At 38.3% G+C, this 5610-nt stretch overlaps 1 pseudogene; it reads right to left on the reverse strand.

Annotated features, from left to right (window-relative positions):
- Positions 1-2537: 2537 nt before the first annotated feature.
- The window catches only part of LOC138166806 (mitochondrial import receptor subunit TOM20 homolog), a 7400-nt pseudogene continuing 4327 nt past the window's right edge, over positions 2538-5610 (reverse strand).

Here is a 5610-nt window from a genome sequence, read left to right on the forward strand (position 1 = left end):
TGTGTGTGTGTGTGTGTGTGTGTGTGTGTGTGTGTGTGTGTGTGTGTGTGTGTCTGTGTGGTTGAAGAAGGGGAGGATTTTCTCAGGCACCTTGACTCAAACCTGCTCATAAAACTGGCCTTGGCAAGAGATGTAAGATGTAGGGAGATGTAAAGGAAAGGTATCTGCTTCAATATTTATTTCCTAAATGAAAATGAGTCCACTAAGATCAAGAAATGAAAATATATTCTTATCTTGGGGTACATATACATATAGATGTGTGCATGTTTATATATGTGTGTACACATGTGTATATATATATACATATATATATACACCAGCTAAACATGCGCATTTTATATTTTGGAAACAGAATTATTATTTCATTGGCATAGTTAACCACTGGGGAGGAAACTCCCTCTGCTAGTGCAGGTTCACACCTACACAGTTATTTACAGTCTTAGAGAATAGCCTGGGGAACTAAGAAATTAGGTGTTTTACCAGAGTGACTCAACCAATATGTATCAGAATTGGAACTTGAACCAGGTGTTCCTTACTGAGGTCAGCTCTCAATCCACTATGCAGTGATGCATCATATGTATAGAGGTATGTGTGTAGTACATACTATATATACATGTATCTATACATATATGCACATACATCGATATACATATATACATGTACTATATAAGTATATATGTGCATGCATATATACTTAAACACACAAAGATACACATATATATGTGTGTGTATACACACACACATACATATAGCTCAGTCTATAGTTCTAAATGGGAAGATCCATTCACCCATCTAGAAAACCACCATGGAGGCATGTTGACACAGTAGAATGAGTGTTGGATTTGGAACCAGAGGACATAAATTGAATTCCTGGCTTTGTGATCTGGGAAAAGTCACTTAATATAATTAACCTTTCTGGACCTCAATTTCATCATCTGCAGAGTGAGAGGGTTGGACCATGAGGGATTGTACTAGATGACCTCTAAGATCCCTTCTCACATTGTCTAGATTGTATGATCCAAGAGCTCTTTGAAAGGTTCTTTTTTCTTTCTCTTTTTGGCTGTCAGTGGTAGATGCATGACTCTGTAGTTGATGTCACACTATCACTAAGAGAGTTGCTTATTATAGGCTTGCATGCTTATTTGTAATTCTACCTAAATCTAAGCCAGAAGGATATACCACAGGTATATATCATTTGGGGTTTTCTTGGTAAAGATACTGCAGTGGTTTGCCATTTCCTTCTTTAGCTCATTTTACAGATGAGGAAAGTGGACTTACCCAGGGTCACAAAGCCAGTAAGTGTTTGAGTCTAGATTTGAAGTTACGAAGATGAGTCTGACTCCAGGTCTCTCACTCTATCCATTAAATCATGAAGCCACCCTGGCTCATAGTAGGTACTTAATAAATGTCTGTTGAATTGTTTTCTTTCTTTCTTCTTAATTCTGAACTTGGACATTTCCAGATACATAGTAGAACAGAAGAAAACTGAGTATCTCTATTAGGTATAACTTGTTTCTTTTTTTAACATATAATAAATTATACATGTAACTTTCAAAGGTATCCAACTTATCTGTGATTCTGGCCTTCCTTCTTTTCTCTTTTGTGCATTTTTTTTTTACAAAAGATCTTTCAGTTATTCTTTTGCCTTTTGGGGGGGGGGGGTGGAAGCAATACCATTTCCATCTTTTCTCTCCCTCTCATCTACCCTCACCCCTGCTGGAAAAGAACAGAAAAAGAAAAAGGAAGCCAATGTAAAAAATATCTGTGGTTAAACCAAACAAGTTCCTATACAGGTTTTGTCTGAAAATATGTCTTATTCTGTCTCTTGAGTCTACTACACCTCTCAATAGATGGGTAGCATGCTTCAATGCCTGCTGAACTGAATTAGATTATAGACTTATAGTCAACAGACATCTCTTAAATTCCTCTTTCCATTTCTGATACTGAATCACCCCTGTTATGTGTGGTGGAGGATGCATAGTTCATAGCCATAGCTTAAGTAGATGCAACTTAGGTCAGTAATGATGGTCCCCATGAACTCTAGTAGATAATCTAATTATGTTTCATACTGTCATTGACATTTTCTGATTATCCATCTAGAGATCTATAAAGTTTGGCAGTGATAATATGTGCATGAGTATTCATAGCTTCAATAGTACTTTTTTTTCTCTAACATGGAGTGTTTATTTTAGTTTTATTTCCTTAACTTTTATTTTTCAAAAATGAGCACTGGGTATATTTTTAACATGTGGTAGTGTCACATCATATGTATCTTACAACTGCATATTTTAGTAACAAATGAAATTAGTGATCTTTAGATATTTCATAGTGCATTTATAAAATGAAAATTTTTTATCAAAATACACTTCTCACTAAGATAAATAAATGAAATCCAAGCAAACCTATCTACACAAAGTTAGAATCAACTTTGGTAGATTTCAGTGTAATACATAGTCCATAACTAGCATGTCTGCCCTTCCTCCCATCCCCCCCCCCATTGCTGTTCATCTTCTGGGCTAAGAATTATTGAAAAAAAATTTTTATTAAGATTTTATTATGTTGACATGTTTCTCATTCCACATCATCTTCTACCAAGCTTTGTACACTCACAATTCTCTGGCTAATTGTTGGCAGCTTAGTCAGAAGCATCTGGAACACTGGTGATGGAAGACTTTGCTGTAAAACTTGCAACAACTGATGTGGCTGCCCACAGACAGCAATGGCATTTATCAAGTGGTCAACACCCCTTTCATATTCACCTTGGGCTAGTAATTCCTCACCAAGTTGTATTTCTTCAAGAAAGAACTTCCGAACAGCTTCTGCATCTTTAAGATCAGGGAACTTGGAAAGCCTAGCTCTCTCATTAGCAAGGTTCTGTTTCTTTCTTCGCTCTCGGAGCCTGTTCTTGAAGTTAGGGTCGCTCGGTCTCTTGCGGTCGAAGTAAATCAGTAGCCGATGAAGAGGGCCCAGCACACGCCAACGGCGATAGCACCACTCCGGCCCACCCTGTTTCCGACTGCTGCTCGCGGTGGAGGCAGCAGCAGCAGCAGCAGCAGCAGCAGCAGCAGCAGCGTTATCCACTGACCCCCAAGCCAGGAGAGTAAGTTTGCTCCGCCTCAATAGTACTTTTCAATAATCTATTCTCATGGTTCCTAGAAAACTACAGATGCTCAATAAATGTTAACTAGGTCATATCTATGAGACAGGAAAGTGTTTATTAAGATCTTTGCATAACACTCTGGTGAAACTAAAGAGTGAAGGATTATTTGAACTGATCCAACCATTCTGGAGAGCAATTTGGAACTATGCCCAAAGGGCTATAAAAATGTGCATACCCTTTGGCCCAGCAATACCACTTCTAGGATTATAGCCCAAAGAGATCATACAAGTGAGAAAAGGACCCACATGTATGAAAATATTTATAGCAGCTCTTTGTGGTGATAAGAACTGAAAACTGAGCCCATCAATTGGGGAATGGCTGAACAAGTTGTGGTATATGAATGTAATGGAATGCTATTATGCTATAAAAAATGATGAGCAGGCAGACTTCAGAAAGCCTGGAAAGATTTGTATGAAGGGGTGCTAAGTGAATTGATTAGAAAGCTGTATACAGTAATGACCACATTGTGGGATAACTAACTTTGATAGATTTATCTCTTCTTATCAATTCAAAACTCTAAGACAACTCCAAAAGACTCATTATGGAAAATGCTGTCCAGATCCAGAGAAAGGACTTTGGAGTCTGAGTGCAGAGGGAGGCATGTTATTTGCTCTCTCTTTTTTTGTTTGTTTTGTTTCTTCTTTCTTAAGTTTCTTTCCATTTGTTCTAATTCTTCTTTACAACAAGACTAATGTGAAAATATGTTTAATATGAATGTATAGAGAGCCTATATCAGATTGCATGCCATCTTGGGGAGGGGAGGGAAGCAGAGAAAATTTAAAACTCAAAAACCTATGGAAGTGAATGTTGAAAATTAAAAATAAATTAATTAAATTTAAAAGAAAAGAGTGAGGAATTATTTCTTATCTAATATTACTAATGGAATACTGTACTCAGTCAACCCTCAGCTCTTGAGAACCTCCCGTCTCAGTTGTGGCATCAGTGGAGACCGATCTTAAAACTGGCAGTAATTACAGATCAACTGGAAAATCTCGTCAGAAGTACTGATTATGGTCTGGAAAGACACCGAGTGGTCCTCTCCTTCCCCTGCTCCTCACTTAATTTGCTGGCCCCCTCTCCAGTAACACCTCTGCTTGTTGCTTTTTATCCCTTGCTTTTGCCTTCTAATTATCTTAGGGGTCAGGGGTCACTGATCAAGTTTGGGATACTATCCTGTCTTCCTACCAAAGAGCACTCTTTTAAAACATTACACATTTAAGCTCTCTCTCTACTCATTTGTGTTTGTTTGTTTGTTTCCTTGCCCTTTTGCTTATTTAGTTTTGAGACCAGATGTCTCTATCTCACAGAACTAGAAGAACAGAAGTATAATCACTAGCCTGATCCCACTGCTGATCAGAACAGAAACTCTGACCTACTCTGTTTCCAGCCTTGACTGGTTTGCCTATCTTTAAGCAGCTTGATGCCCCCCCCCACCTTGGCATTTCAACATATTGTTGCCAGTCTTAGTATGGACCCCCAAATGAATTTTGGTCCTACCTCAGATCTCTGGTAGCAGAGACTATGGGCATGCACTACCATGCCCTGTTACATATGACATTGAACTCAAGGTATACTAAAGAAGATTCATCTCAACCCCCTTAAGACTTTCTAGACCAATTCCATTTGACTATAGTCACTTCAACTTTTAAAACAACCCCCTCTGGGGCGGCTAGGTGGTGCAGTGAATAGAGTACCGGCCCTGGAGTCAGGAAGACCTGAATTCAAATTCAGCCTCAGACACTTAACACAAAACTAGCCATGTGGCCTTGGGCAAGTCACTTAACCCCAACTGCCCTCCAAAAAAAAAAACCCCAACCCCCCTCAGTTTGCTTATGGGGCTTCTTGGTTGATTTGCTTTCCCTGATCTCTAATTGATTACAGACTATCTGATGGGCTTGACAAGAACCTTGGGTTCCTTTGTAATATCTCCTTATAATATTCAGTATAATGGACTATTAGTATATGTTATGACCCCAAAGGCTGTTGCCTGGTTGGTTCACCTGCCCATCACGGTGCACTATGGCCCAGGATTAAAAAGAAGAGCACTTTAAGCCCACATCCTCAATTCTGCCTCTGACTTTGCATGATGGCCTTGTATAAATCCATCATATGACTCTGTTTCTTCTTCTATAAATGAGAACATATATGGATCTAGGGACCCTATTATTTTTTAAATAATATTTTATTTTTCCCCCAATTACATGCTAAAACAAATTTTTTACATTAAAAATTTTTTGAGTTGCAAATTCTATTCCTTCCTCCCTTCCTGGGATAGCTATCCAATATAGATTATATATGTGCAATCATATAAAACATTTCCATATTAGTCATTTCATACAAGAAGACTCAAACAAAAAAGAGAGAGGAAGAAAAAGAAAGAATGGAAGGAGGGAGGGAGAGAGAGAGGAAGAAAGGAAGAAAGAAAGGAAGAAAGGAAGAAAGGAAGAAAG

Source organism: Petaurus breviceps, unplaced genomic scaffold (genome assembly GCF_028583685.1).
Source record: "Petaurus breviceps papuanus isolate PSGF00001 unplaced genomic scaffold, PetGlider_PUasm1.0 226, whole genome shotgun sequence".
NCBI lineage: Eukaryota > Metazoa > Chordata > Mammalia > Diprotodontia > Petauridae > Petaurus > Petaurus breviceps.